Consider the following 16316-nt stretch of genomic DNA (forward strand, 5'->3'; position numbering starts at 1 on the left):
AAGTTGTAAGTAAATCTTCGTTAGGAGTGAAAATTGGTATTACTGCTTTGGAAAGCAATTAGGGAAGTATCCAGAACAGTTGAGGATGGCCCTCGGACCCAACAATTCTAGTTTGGAGGAAGAGAGAGAGAGAGAGAGAGAGAGCATCTCCCCTAGACTAGGTCCTAGAGAAATTCTTTTATGTATGTTCAAGTAGGAATGTACAAGAATATTCATTGCAGAACTGTTTGTAATAGAGAAAAAATTGAACAACCTAAAAGTCCACCAACAGGAACATGAATAAATAATAATACTGTGCAACAAAGAATGAATCAGAGTTGCATACATCATCCTGGATAAATTTCAAAAACACAATACTGAGATAAAATACAAGTTGCAAAAGGATACATGAAGTATGAAACCATTTATATAGAGTTTTTTAAAAATCTAGAAGACTTCATTATGTTGTTTATAGATTATATGAAATATATAAACAAAAATTTATAAAGCAGAAATGCCACTACAGAATGGTGACTGCTTCTAGAGAAGAAAGCAAAGGAACAGAATGACATAGACAGGAGACTTCAACTTGTCTGTCTAATATTTCACCCTCTAAGCTGGGTAGTAAGTACATGGGTGTTTGTTATATTATTTTCTATACTTGTTCATATGCCTGAAATATTTCACAATTTTTTAAAAGACTACAAGGATCTCCAACAAAATATTAATACTAGTTAAATCTAGATCAGTGGTTCTCTAACTTTGGCCAGCATCAGAATCACTGGGAGGGTTTGTTATGACACCAGTTACTGGGTGTCATGCCCAGAGTTTTGATTCAGTAAGTCTGGTTTAGAGCCCAGGAATTTACATTTCTAACAAGTTCCCAAGTGGTGATGATGAGGATGCTGAAGAAGCTGCTACTGCTGCTAGTTCAGGTACCACATTTTGAGAACTGCTAATGGAGAAAATGAGATTATCAGTGAATTTAATTTTCTTCCATGTGCTTTTCTGTGTTTTCCATGTATTCAATGAATATGTATTACTTTAGTGAGAGGGTTTTTTTGTTTTTTAAAATCACTTTCATCTCTACTTCCCACTTTCATTTCCCTCCTGTATGCAGCCATTCTAAGGTGTTTTATGCATATCTTTTTGTTTATATGTGTTCTTGCAAAATACGTGGTGTTGTTTTATGTGCATGTATTTCCCCCAAATTTTTATTTTTTAATTTTTTAAAATTCAGAGCAGTTGAAAAAATAGTATAATGAAAGCCCATATACCCTTAATATTTTGCCCACATAACAACAATACCATTATCACACCTAAAAATTTAAAAGTAATTTATTTTTTTTTTATTTATTTTTTTTTTTTAAAGATGACCGGTAAGGGGATCTCAACCCTTGGCTAGGTGTTGTCAGCACCACGCTCAGCCCGTGAGCAAACCGGCCATCCCTATATAGGATCCGAACCCGTGGCCTTGGTGTTATCAGCACCGCACTCTACCGAGTGAGCCACAGGCCGGCCCTAAAAGTAATTTAATAATATCATCAAATATAGTCCATATTCAAATTTCCCAGTTAACCCTAAAATGGTTTTAGAGCTGCATTTATTTATTTATTATTTTTTTGCATGGCTAGCTGGTTACAGGGATTGTTGCAACCCATGACTTTGAGGTTATAAGGCTGTGCTCTAACCGGCTAGCCTGCATTTATTTTTTGATCCCAGGATCTAATCAAGGTTTATGCATTACTTTGGTTGTTTTTTTGGTTTGGGGGTTTTTCTGGGTTTTTTTTTTTACATTTGGCTGGTACAGGGATTGAACCCTGGACCTTACTGTTATCCGCACCACGCTCTAACCAGCTGAGCTAACTGGCCAGCCCCCTTTAATCTCTTTTAATCTAAAACAGTACTCCTATATTTTTTGCGTGTTCCAAATGACATTTTTATTTTCAAAGAGTCCAGGACAATTGTCTTGTAGAATATCCCACATTCTGGATTCATCTGCTCTTTCCACATGATTAGATTCTGATTAAATATTTTCAGCAAGAATAGTACATAGGGGATATCCTTTACTTCATATTATGTCACCTCAGGTGACACATAGTATCAGGTTGTCCTACTATCGAGGATGCTTTATGTGTGTATCTTTTTATTTTATATAAATGATACCTCATTCTGTTTCTTACTTTTTCATTCAGGCTTGAGTTTTTAAGGTCTGCCCATACTGCTATATATACATCTAATCCATTGTTTCTTACTGTTCATGGGAACCACAGTGTGTCTTCACTGCATTTTCCCTGAATAGTTCCCCTGTGAAGGACAGCAAGATTGCCTCCATCTCCCCGGTACCACATACAATACTTCAATGAACATCCTTGTCTATGTCCCCTTATTGACTTGTATCAGGATTACTTTGGGAACATACACCCAAGAACAGAATGATTGCATCCTAAAGTGTCCATATACTTAGTTTGACTAAGAACACCAATACTAATAAATGGTTCCTGGTTTCTGATTTTAGCATATAAATGCTGCTAGTGTTTCCTGGTTAAGTAAAATGCTGGATTTGAGGATAAACCTATCTGTAGAGCAAGAGAGAGAAAATATATCAAGGAAGAAACCATATATTCCTGTTTTATTGAATGTTTTTATAAAGAATGGGTGTTGAATTTTGTCAAAAGATTCTTTGGCGTCTCTGGGAGATGAAGATAGGACTTTTCTACTTAGACTTAATAATGTTAGATTGTATCAATGGATTTCCTAATATTGAACAATTCTTGCATTCCTGGAATAAATCCCACAGTCACGTATTCTGGTTGCTGATATTTTATGTAGGATTTTGCATCGATACTTATAAGTGAGGAGGATTAGTCTATATGATTTTTTTTTCTTGTGGAATCTTTGTCAGATCTTGGTATCAGTGTTATACTTACTTCATAAAAAGATTTTGAATCTGTTCATTCTTTATCTAGGCTCAGGTAAATAAAATGGCAGTGAAAGGATCTTGGTCTGGTGCTTTTGCGGGGTGGGGAGCTCTTTATAACTTTCTCTATTTCTTCCATGGAAATTAATCTATATGGACTTTTCTCTTTTAGGGTAAGTTTTGGTAAACTGTGTTTTCCTAGAACATTATGCATTTCTTCCAGTTCTTTAAAGTGATTTGCATAGAGTTGTATGAAGTCTTTTATGATGTTTAAAATGTCCTCTTACTATGGTTATGTCCAGCTTTTCATTTCTTATTTTGTATATTTGTGCTTTCTTCTTTTCTTTTCTTGATTATGTTATCTAGTAGCTTTTTCACAGAATTGGCTTATTACTTTATTCATTAGTCCTACTGTTATCTAGATGTTTTCTAACTCCTTTATTTCAACTTTTATCTTTGTTAATTCTTTCCTTCTGCTGCCCTTAAATTTATTTTGTTTTTCTCTCTCTAACTTTTTGAGTCCAATGCTCATTCATTTTTCTTTTTTTAAATATATTTTAAGGCTATGAACTTTCCTCTGACCACTGTTTTAGCTGTATCCATAGATTCTGATATGTAGTGTTTTCATTATCATTATTGTCTAGAATTTCAGTAATTTTGGCTTGAGTTTCTCCTTTGACTCAAGAGTTGTTTGAGAATTTTTACACATTCAGATGGAAGATCCATTTCATATTGATTTCTAGTTTTATCCAGTTGAAATCAAAGAACATTGTATTTGTTTTACTTTTTGGAATTTATTGAGATTTTCTTCTTCACCTAATATTGATTTTGTTGTTTAGGTTTTCTATTTTATTACCAAGTTTTTTGTTCCTTTTGATCGTCCTCAAATGAGAAAGATGAGTTAAATTTCTCCTGTTTTTTGTGTGTTTTAATCTATCATCTATTTCTTCTTGTATCGCTTATCACTTTAGCTTTGTGAAAGTTGCTATGTTAGGGCCAGCCCGGTGGCGCACTGCTACAGTGCACCGCTTGGGAGCGTGGCGGCGCTCCCGTCGAGGGTTCGGATCCCACATACAGACCGGTTCCCGCTCACTGGCTGAGCGAGGTGCGGGCGCAACACCGAGGGTTGCGATCCCGTTGCCGGTCCTGGTCCGGTACAAGCGCGACACTGAGGGTTGCAATCCATTGCCGGACATGAAAAAAGACAAAAAGGAAAAAAAAAAAAAAAGAAAGTTGCTATGTTATTCCATACAAAAACATTCATGACTGTGTGTCTGTCTTCATTGTGAATTGTGGCCTTCTTTATCTTAATCAGTGCTTTTTTGTAATAAACTTTTAATTTTTGAAATAATTTTAGATATATAGAGAAGTTGCAAAGATAGTACAGTTTCCATGTACCCTTCACCTAGTTGACCCTCAATGTTAACATCTTGTATAAATACATTCATCAAAACTAAGAGATTAACATTGGTATATTGCTGTTAACTAAACTCCAGGCTATTCAGATTTCACCAGTTTTTCCATTAATATCCTTTTTCTATTCCAGGCTCCAATTCAGGACACCATATAGCAGTCAGTCATCATGTCTCCACCAATCTGTGACAGTTCCTCAGTCTTTCCTTGTTTTTCATGGCCTTGACAGTCAATTAATGCTTTTTATTCTGAGTTCCTAATTTGTGTGATATTAAGATTGCAAGCCTTGCCTTCTTTATTAGCGTTTGACTGGTGCTGTGGATTGATTGAATTATGTCCCCCAAAGTCATGTATTAGAAGCTTAATTCCCACTGTAACTGTTGAGGGTTGAAAATCCTACTATGGTAATTGGAAGATGGGGCCTTGAAGAGGTGATTTAGGACCATGCCATAGTGAATAGATTAATAATGGTGGGGAGGGGCATGGTTCTGAAGGCTTTAAAAGGAGAGCATGAGAGTCTCTCTTTCTGTCTCTCTGCTCTGCCATTTTCTATGTGAGACCCCTGAGTCACTGTCGCCACCACCAAGACCCTCACCAGATGTGTTCCCTGGACTTTGGATTTCCAAGCCTCAGTAACTGTAAGCAATAAATTTCATTTTCTTACAAAGTACCCAGTTCCAGGTATTTTGTTATAAGCAACAGAAATGGACTAATACAACTGGTATACCTTTGCCCTTTCTTGTATTTTTAACCTTTCTGAATCAGTTTGTTTTCATTGACACTCTTGAGTACAGCAATTGGGTTTTGCTCAGCCATCCAATGGGAAAATATTTTTCTTTAAACACATGAGCTAAGACCATTTATATTTATTGATATGAAAGATGTTTGGTGTTAGTATTGTAATAGTATTTTAACTTTTATTTTATTATCTATATGTTTATATATTAAAAGCTTGTACTTATCCTGACATTTAGAAAAGTTTATATTTTGGTCTGTGATTAATTTTAGGCATCTTATTTTTACCTTTTTCTAGTTGCTTATTGCTAAGGTAAAGAAATGCTATTGATTTTTATAAGTTGCTTTTATATCTGACAACCTTGTTGAATTCTTTTTAATTCTAATAGTATGTCTGTTTAATCTTTATTTATCTATTTATTTAAATTAATTAATTTTGGGGGGTGTCTGGCCAGTACATAGATTGAACCCTGGACCTTGGTGTTATCAGCACCATGATCTAACCAGAATATATTTTTTTAAATCTCTTCTCTTCCAGTCCTTACATCTCTCATTTCTTTTTCTCCCTTTCTAGTATTGACCAAGATTTCCAGTTCTATGTTAAATAGTAGTTGGTAAGAGTAAGTATCTAGTCTTATTCTCAGTCTTAAAGGAAATGCATCTTAAGTTTCTCCATTTAGTATAAAGTATGCTGTAAGCTTTGGGTATGTAATCTTCACCAATTTAAGAAATTTGCCTTCTATTCCTAGTTTGCTAAGATTTTTAATCTTAAGTAGGTGTGTTAATGCTTTTTCCACATTAATTGAGATAATCATATTATTATTCTCCTTTATTAATGTAGTGAATTACATTGATAGGTTTGGAAATTGAACTAATTCTCCTTGAATTCTTGAAATAAACTCCATTTGATCATGATGAATTTTAACATACTATTGGATTCTATTAGCTAATATTTTATTTAATGTTTGCATATCTATATTTGTAAGTGAAATGAACCTATAATTTTCTTTTCTTGTATTGTCCTCATCTGGTTTTAGAATCAAGAATTCAAGATTGTGCTAGATTAATGAAATAAGCTGGGCAGCTTTCTCTCCTTTTCTATTTTCTGGAATAACTTGTATAAGAAGAGAATTAACTGTTCTTTGAGAGTCTGGCACAATGCACCTGTAAAACCATCTGGGCCTGAATTCGGGGGGAAGGGAGTTCCTTGACTACCATTTCAATTTTGTTGACATTTAGTGGTCCATTCAAGTTCTCTACTTCTTCCTATACCATTTTTGTCATTTTATATTTCTTTAGGAAAAAAAATCTTATCCATACTTTCAGATTACTTATGCCTAGTTCCTAAGGGTCAAGTTTCTGGCTTGAGTGCCTGGCATTGCCTTCATGGATACAGGGTCGCCAAAGGAGCAGCAAGCCTCTCATTTGGGGGCCAGAGGGAGTTTGGCTACCTTTGCACTTCCAGCAAAGCAAAGGCTATGTGTGATTCTTTGTGGCTTTGGATATTTGTGACTGTATGTGATTGTGTGTACTTCTATGAATGTGTGTGTTTATACATGATGCTCTGCTGTGCTTCTGTTTATACAAAAATATAAGACTGAAAGAGAACCGTGTTTCAAAGGGAAATTGGCGGGCTGATTCTCTGTGTAGCTATTATCCTGTATTTGTTCACACAGGTCCCTGAGCCTCAAGGGGGTAATTCTGTGGGTCTCTCAATGTCCCCACGTACGTCTGCATCTCTGCCAATGAGTCTTCATTCTTTGTGCTTTTCCATGTCTCTGAGTATCTACATCTGTGAGAGTCCATGATTCTATGTGTATCTTTATGTCACTGCATTATGTCTGGGTCTGTAAGGATGGGGGATTGTGTATGCATCTCAGTGTTACACTGTAGAATTATATGCATGGAGTGCACATGCTACGTGGCAAGTTCAGACTCTCCAAGTCTGGAAGAAACATTACAACAGGAAATGCTCTGGATTCCAGCTTCCGGATGGAATTTCACTCAGAAAAATACCCCTTCCTAGTCCTCCTAATAAATGCAGCACTCTTTGTCTTTCTTCAAGGGGCTGAGTTAAGGGGTTTATGCTAACCTTGACCTCAGAGGCTACGTCTTTCAGCAGGATTTGGTAGAGCCATGAAATTCCACACCCTGCCACTCACCTCTTGCCAGGCCTTCTTCTTCCTCCTGAACCCTTTTATAACTCCACATTATCTACCAGACCAATTCTGATCTTAATGGTCCAGAGCAGCCAGAGGAAGACACAAGGAGATGGAGATAAAGAAACAGCATAAAATATTTTTTAAGTAAATAAATAAATAAATAAAGATATGGGGACAGAGGAACAGATAGAGATATCAGGACAGATATAAAGACAAAGAGACAGAGATCGAAAAATAGGGTTTAAAAGGTTGGAGCAGACAGCCAAAAATGGAGATAAAGAAACACAAAGGATGGAGATAGAGAGATATACAGAGATGAGATGAGCAGGGTGGAAAAAGAGGGACCGGCTGAAATGAGGCGGGAATGTAGGGAGAGAGAGAGATGGGGACAGAGACAGAGATATTGGGGTCAAAGAAGCAGCTACATTAGAAGTGAGGGTGGCGGGCCAACCCATTGCTCACTGGGGAGAGTGTGATGCTGATAACACCAAGGCCATGGGTTTGGATCCCTATATAGGGATGGCCGGTTAGCTCACTTGGGAGAGCGTGGTGCTGACAACACCAAATCAAGGGTTAAGATCCCCTTATCAGTCATCTATTAAAAAAAAAAAAAGTGAGGGCGAAAAGACACAGAGATAATGAGAGTCAGGTAGATTGGGAGGGAGTGACTGGGATTAGATGGACAAAGATGGAAACAGAGGTGGTGATAACAATGAGGAGAGAGATGCTGATGAATTTGAAGGTGACATATTTGAGCATTTGTTGTGTCTAACACACAGTTCTATGAGCTGTATGTGTATTAACTCATTTAATCCTTACAGTATATGAAGTGCAGGTACTGTTATCAGCCCTGTTTTACAGATGAGAACACTGAGGCACAGCTAGAATTGGAACCCAAATAGTCTACCACCAGAGACCATACTCTTGATTACTCTGTCAGTGGCAGAGAGATAGAGACAGAGGAACGTGGAAGCTGGGAACAAGACAGCAAATGGATGAAACACACCTAGGAACAGAGAGATAGGGACAAGATATAGGCACACGAGGAAAATGACCGAACAAGAGAGATGGTGACAGAGAAACAGAGATAGAAAATGGGAGACAGAGAGATAAGGAGAGAGAATCAGACCAGGAAAAGGGGCAAGAAGACCAACATAGGGGTGTGTATGAGAGAGAAAGAAACAGAGACAAAGAATGTAAATGTTAGGGTAAAAATGATAGAGATACAAAGATCGGAATAGAAAGGTGAGAATAGAGAAAGACGGGGGAACAGAGATAGATGAATGCAGCAACACAAATAGAAAGTGAGGACTGGAGATAGCCAGAGATAAGAGAAATCAGAACAGTGTGATGGGAACAGGACAGAAAAGAGACCAAGGAGCCAAGGAAAATTGAAAGAAAAACAGAAAAGACAGAAATGCTGGAACACACAGAAATTCAGAAACATGAGGTAGAGCAATGTGATCATATGTACAAGGACAGAGACACAGACCAAGATGAGGACCATGAGTTAGAGACAGCAACAGGATAGAGACAAGGTGGCCCCCAACATAACTAATAGTGAGAGAGCAAGATCAAGAAGGGGAGAGAGTTTGAGAAGGAGAATAGGAGAGGCAGGAAAAAGAAACAGCCAGACAGATGTAAACAGAAAAAACAAGAGAAAGCAAAACAGAGGTGGGAAGTGTCTTGAGAGGTGGTGACAGTGACAGCAAGCTGGTGGGAAGAGACAGACAAAAACAAGAGAAATAGAGACAAAAGGATAAAGTCATTTTGATCCAGCAACCATTCACAAATCTCAGATTTATCAGGACAGGCCCTGGGCTGTATGGGACCCACTAAACTATGAGCTCAGGAAGGCGGGCCCCAGGCCTTTGTTATTCAGTACTGTATTCTACACCCATAATAGAATGCCAGTCGTGTGGAGGGCTCCCATTTACTAAACATGAGGTACCAGTGACTGTGCATGCAGTTGCATGGATTATGTCATCGAATCCTCATAACTCTGATGTAGAAGGTATTATTATCATCATCCACAGTTTACAGATGGGGAGACAGACTCTGAGCAATGAGTAATTTGCTCAAGGTCACACAGAGGAGCCAGGAGTGAAGCCCTAGCCTGGACCAGTGGTGAGCATATATCATAAAGCAAGATTAGTATGAATCCTGTTCCATGAACCCAAGATTCAAAAAGCCAAATTCCAATCTGCTTGCCTCCAAGGCCTACATGTTTTACCACCATGCCATACTGCTTCAGTGAAGAGTTGAGGCACACTAATGGAGGACTGCAGAGCCTCCAGGGTAAGTGTGTCCTGACTTTATCCATGGGAGCTCCCTTCATCTAGAAGAGGAGGCTGACCTAGCTACTTCAGAGAGATCAAGGAAAGCCTATAAATGGAATAAAACTCTGTGGAAGAAATTCAGCATGGCAAAATCAGAGAAAGCTTCCTGAAGGAAGAGGCAGTTCATAGAAGTCAATGAAGCTTAAGCTTCAGAATTGCTCATTTGCACAGGTGCCTTCCAAGGCTCTGGTTATTGAAAACTCAGAGTGCTGAAGAAGTCATTATACAAGAAAATTGAAATGCCCTGAAATCATATGGCTCATATATGGAAGAAACTAGACAGAGGTTTTCCCAAATTCGACAGCCGTCCTAAAAATGTGTAAGATATTATTGTGAAGCTGAAGCTTTGCTGAACTATCAATAATAAAAAACAAATTTCTATCAACAATGCTATTAAGAAAGACTATTATTTCTATTCTCTCTATAGAAAATGACCTTACCTCATGCTTCAGTGATAAAACAGAAGCCATCGGATATCAAGAATTTTTACAGGGCCTTCCTTCATCTTCCCAGCTCTGAATCTCTAAACCTGCCAGTATCACGTTCATCCTTTTCTCATTCCTTCCTGTTACAATGATGGGACTGGGGGGGGTGGGCTCTCCTCCCCTCTGAGGCCCAATGCCCCATATCCCAACCCCAGCCCCTCCTTTCCCTTGTATTATTCCCTTTCTCTCCCTCTCTGCTGGATTATTCCCAGCAGCAAACGAACATAGTCCAGTAGTCTCCCAGTTTTAAAAAAATCATTCTTTGACCCTCCCTACCATCACCCTATGTCTCTGGGCTCTGTTCCCCTTCACAGCCAAGTTTCTCACTGAAATTGTTTACACATTTAGCTCCACTTCAGTGGGGTGGAAGGAGGTGTTCTGCCCTCTCTGACCTCAGTGAGGGTCCTATAACAATCTACGTTCTCACTGGCACTTTAGCCAATCAGTGCTGTTCTTTACAATTAATTAATGTATTTGTTTTTCATGATACATATTATAAATTTTAGAATATGCATATCTGTACAATTTGAATAAGTAATAAAACCAATACCTATGTACCCTATCACCCAACTTCAAAAAACAGATCATTTACTAATGACGAAACCCCCTGTATAACTCCCCAGTCATATCTTCTTCCCCTCCCTGAGAAGTAACCACTGTCCTGAATTTTTAATTTTTTTATTCCTTGCTTTTCTGTATGGTTTTACAACATAGGACTACATCCATATATTTTTTAATTTTGCACATTTTTCAGCTTTTTATAAACATAGACCTCCATGACTTTTTTGAATCAGCGCCAGGTTTCCTGAGTCTTATCCGTGTCAATACATGTAGCTACAGTTCATTCATATTTTATTTCCTTATGGTATTCCATTATTAAATATGTCTCAATGGATTCATCCTGTGCTCTTGTTTCTAGTTTCTTGCTGTCACAAATAGACTTTTGTGAACATTCTTAGACATGTCTCCCAGTACACATGTGCAAGGGTTACTCTAGGGAGCTGTTCTGAAACATTTTGGTCTCAAGACCACTTCACATTCTTAAAAAGCATTACAGATCCCAGAGAGCTTTGGTTTATTTGGGTTATATGAATTGATCTTTACTGTATTAAAACTAAAACTGAAAAAGGTTGGATATATTAAGTTTAAAATAATAATAAATCCATTACATTTAACACAAATAACACTTTTATGAAAAATAACTATTTTTTAAAACAAAAACAATTTAATGAGAAGAGTGGCATTGTTTTACATTTTTGTAAATCTCTTTTTATTGTAGGCTTAATAGAAGACAGCTGGATTCTTCTATCTGCTTCTGCATTCAATCTGTTATGATAATCACATGTCACATAGCCTCTGGAAAACTGCACTCTACATTCTTGAGCAAATGAGAGTAAAAAAAGCAAATAACATCTTACTAGTATTATGGTTTTGGCTCCCACAATTCCCACCCCCCACCCCCACAGGATCCCCAGATCACACTGAGAACCGCTGCTCTGAGATACATACCTAGAATTTCTGTGTCATAGAGCATGTGTATCATTCAGCTTTACTAGAAAATGCCCAGCTTTTTCTAGAGTAGTTGTATCGATTTACACTCCCGCCAATGGTGTAGCCATTCACCCTTCATGCATTCTGGTGTTCATCCCCACCGCTTTTCCAAAACTACCCGTCAAGCTTCCTGACAGTATCCATGTTGCCATATCCAATGGACCCTTTTCTTTCTTTCTTTTTTTTTTTGACCGGTAAGGGGATCGCAACCCTCAGCACAGTGTGGTCCGCACCAAACCCTCGGCGCTACCAGCGCCGCTCTCTCCCGAGTGAGCCACAGGGCTGGCCCCCAATGTACCCTTTTCAATCCTCATCTTACTAGACACCTCAGTACACTTGAAACATCCCTGACACTGCTAATTATGTCCTTACCTTTTTATCTCTTTCTCAGTCTCTGCCAACTCCTGCTCCTTCACCCAATCTAGTTATAGTTCCACAGAACTCAATCACGGGTCCTCTTCCTTTCTCTGTTTGCTCAGTTTGGGGCTGATCTTTTCTATTCTTCTGACTTAATGCCATCTCTATACTGACCACTCATTTATATCTGAAACCCAGACCTCTCCCCTGGGATGTCTATACCACTACCTGCTTGACTTCTCCACTTGGATATCTCAAAGGCATGTCCAGCTTAACATATCCACAATTGAACTTGATCTTCCCCTGAAAACCTGTTCCTCTGTTTTCCTCATCTCAGTGAGTGACTGGCCCCATCATCACCAGATCCCTGGGAATCATCCCTGATTCCTCCTTTTCTCCCCCTTTTCCAAGCCTCCACACCAAGCCCTCTCAATTCTTTCTAAACGTCTCTCTAAATATCTCTCAAATCTTTCTACGTGTCTTCATCTCCACTGCTTAGTCAAATCACCATCATCTCTGACCACAGAAGTTTCCTAACCTTGTCAACCTGCAATCCAATCCACAGCAACCAAAGTCATCTTTTTAAAATGTTAAATATACCGTGGCAACACCAAGCTTAAAACTTTTCAATGTGGGGCCGGCCCGTGGCTCACTCGGGAGAGTGTGGTGCTGATAACACTAAGGCCATGGGTTCGGATCCCATATAGGGATGGCCGGTTAGCTCACTGGCTGAGCATGGGGTTGACAACACCAAGTCAAGGGTTAAAATCCCCTTACCGGTCATCCTTTTAAAAAAAAAAAAAAAAAAAAAACTTTTCAATGTGTATTTCAGCATTTTTTGGAAGTGAAGTATCTACAAAAGAGATACTATTTTCTTATGACTCAGTTCACATATGATACAAACTGAAAAGTTTCATGAAATATACTTATGCATCCTACATGATCCTATGATATATTCTGATATTTTCTATTCTTTTCTCAAATTGATTTCAGTACCTTCTCCAGTTTGACCCTCACTTAAAAGCACTGCTTCAATACCTTTCCATTGCTCATAGAATAAAATCCATTCTCCTTACCATGGCCTAGAAAACCCTACATAATCTGGCTCCTGCCTCTGGCTTCGACCTCATATTCCACCCCTCTTGCCCTCGGCTCACTATGCTCCAGCCACAGTAGCCTTCCTACAGCTCCTAAATATACCATTTCCCTTTCCCCCCAGGGCCTTCCCACTTGCTGTGTCCTCTGCCTAGAACACTTTTGCCTCCACTCCTCATCTGCTGACTCCTGCTTCTTCACATCTCAGCTTAAATATCAGGCCATACCTTACCCCTCAGGCTTAATCACAGCCACCCCGTTATTCTCTTTCCTATCACCCTGTCCTGTCTCTTTATAGCCTTGTCACAATTTGTAATTATGTGTGTTTGTTTGTTATAATTATGTGTTTGTTTCTTTCACATCCTCTCCAGTACCAGACCGTAAACTGTGAGGGCAGAGTTTGTTCACCACTGTCTTGTTCGTGTCTGTTTTATTCACTACCGTGTAAGTGCCTCATATGGTGCCTGGCCCATAGTGTGTGCTCAGAAGACATTCATTGAATGAGCTGAGATCTGAAGAACAAATGAAGTGGAATTGGGGAGATGTGGAGAGAGTTTCCTGCAGAAGCAACAGCATGTGCAAAAACTTGGAGGCTAGAGAGACTAAGAACGGTCTAAGAATTTACACACAGAGTTTGGAAAGGCTGATGGGCCAGATCATGAAGGGCCCAGCTTAACCGTCCCTGTTAAGGAAAGTAGGTTTCATTTTGAGCCACTGGGGACCATTGAGTGGTTCTAAACATGGGAGTGATATGATTTGGTATACCTTTTCAAAAGATACACACTGCCTACAGTGTAGAAAATAGCTTCCAAAGAACAAGACTGAAACAGGGAGGTTGTGAGAGTATTGCAGGTTAGAAATGGTGCTGGCCTAAACTAGTGGCAGCAGAAATGAAGAGACTACACAAATAGATTTCGGAAATATTCAGGAGGTAAAAATGACAGAACTTGGTGACCGCATGGAGGGTGGAGGAGAGAGAAGAGTCAGGGGTGTAGCTCAGGTTTCTGCTTTGACTGGACTCATTCTCTAAGGTAAGGTACAAAGAAGGACAAACAGGTTGGGAGGAAGATGCCTTGAGTTGGGGAGAAGCTGAGGTTTTAGGTGTCTCTGGGATATTCAGGTAGAGCTGTTTAATAAGCAACTGAATGTGTGGGTCAGGGGAAATATCTAGACTTAAGATATCAATTTGGGAGTCATCAGCAAAGAGATGATAATTGAAGCCATGGGAGCAAATGAGATAATCGAAGGAAAGAGCATAAAGAGAGAAGACAGGAGATCTCAGGCCAAAGCCCTAAAAACCACCAACATTAAGTGTTGGACAAAGAGGAGCATGGAAAGTAAAAAGGAATTACCAAGGAAGTAGGAGAAAAGCAAGGAGAGTGTGGTGCTGTGGAAGTAGTTTGAGGAGGAGGGAGTGGTCACCAGTGCCAAGTACTACCAAGAAGCCAAGTAGGATAACCTCTGAAAAGATTCTATTGGATTTAATTGACATAGGCCATGGCAGACCTTGATGAGAGAGAGCACTTTCAGGCAAGTAGTGGAGGCAGATTGGAGTGGGTTGAAAGATAAGTGGGAGGTGGGAAAATGAAGACAGCTGAGTGTAGGCAACTCTTTGGAGAAGTTTGTAGAAAGAAGAGAGGGAGGTGGTTAGAGGGAGAATTTTTTTTTTTTTTTAAAGATGACCGGTAAGGGGATCTTAACCCTTGACTTGGTGTTGTCAGCACCACGCTCAGGCAGCGAGCCAACCGGCCATCCCTATATGGGATCCGAACCCGGGGCCTTGGTGTTATCAGCACCACACTCTCCCGAGTGAGCCACCGGCCGGCCCAAGAGGGAGAATTTTTAAGTGTTTATTTCTTTTTTGGATGGAAGAGACCTGAGTATGTTTACGTGCTGATGGGAAGGAGCAAGAGACAATTCCTAGGCTTCCTGGCAAGAAGTCAAGAGCTTCCTCTTTGGTAGCTTCTGTTTACTCTGTGAAGTAGGAGGTGGGGTCATCTGCTGAGGGTTAGGGGGCAGATGGAGAAGTTGGGGGTTTGAGGGGATAGAAGAAGGTTTGAAATGGCCGCCGTGGAGTAAGAGAGAGAGCTGACTAGTCGGGTTTGGGTCAGCACTGAGAGCCTGGTAGAAGATGAGAGCCATAGGTTTACAGTGGCACAAATCTGTGATTTGAATAGTTTTCTCCAGCAGTGTTTAGCTGCCTGGGTGCAGGCATGCATGGAAGAGGCGGAGTTGGACCGATCCAAGGTTGGGATGTCGCCAGGCAGATGCGACAAGCCACCGAACCCAGGCTATTGGTAAGAGGGGCGAAGTTAAGGACCGTGAGGTTTGGTCTGAGCAGAGTGAATATGAAAGACAGGCCCTCTGTGAGCCAAGCCCTAGGGAAACTCTGGAACATGTGGAAAGGCTTCTGGAAAAGAGGTGAAGTGCAAGCGGAGGGAAGGACGGAAGGGTAGATGGGGGAGGGTTGAGCCCGGAGACTTGCCAGTGTGGGACCAGGGAGGGACGGGGAAAGCAGGCTGAGGGGGAATTTTCAGGAGCAGAAGGAGGGCCTTGAGAGTTGTCGCTGTGAGAAGCGAGGAGGGCCCGAACGAGGGGGCGTGGTCAAAAGCAAATCCCGGGCGAAGGGGCGGGGCCCCGGTAACTGGGTCCCAGCGCCGCTGTGGTTGCGGCTGCCTCAGCTACGGCTCCTGCTTCCCCACCCCCTTTCCCTGGGCTCCTTCCCGCCCGCCGCCGCGGGGACTCAGGCAAAGGCTGGGGAGGACGGTGGAGCCCGGGGCAGGCTGTTTCCCTGCCCCCGCGGCTGGAGCATCATCCAGAAGGACTGGCCGAAGGCAAGCCCCACAGCCGAAGCGCGCGGCGCACACGCGCGCCCCCGGCCACCGCCGTCCTCTCTTCCCTCCCTTCCCCTCCTCTCCGCTCTCCTCCGCCCCCAGCCTCCGCTGCGGCGGGAGGAAGAACCCTTCCAACCAGCCAGGAGAGCCCAGACGATTCCCACTGGAGAGAAAGACGAGACCCCGCACTCCGATCCGACCGGTCGCTCGCCCCAGGGCCACGGAAGTGACTCACCGTTCACAGGAGAGCCCGCGTTGAGCCCAGCCCCCCGACCTTCGCCCAGCCGCAGCCGCACAGACAGCGCTCCCCGGCGGGCCCCCGGCCCTGCCGAGCCCACTCCCCACTCGGGGTCGGGGCCGGGGCTGGCGATGCCTGGCACAGCAGCGGCGGTGGCCGCGGCTGCTGCAGCTACTGCCACTGCTGCCACGGCAGCTGGTCCGGGCCC

Source organism: Galeopterus variegatus, unplaced genomic scaffold (genome assembly GCF_000696425.1).
Source record: "Galeopterus variegatus unplaced genomic scaffold, G_variegatus-3.0.2 Scaffold5066, whole genome shotgun sequence".
NCBI lineage: Eukaryota > Metazoa > Chordata > Mammalia > Dermoptera > Cynocephalidae > Galeopterus > Galeopterus variegatus.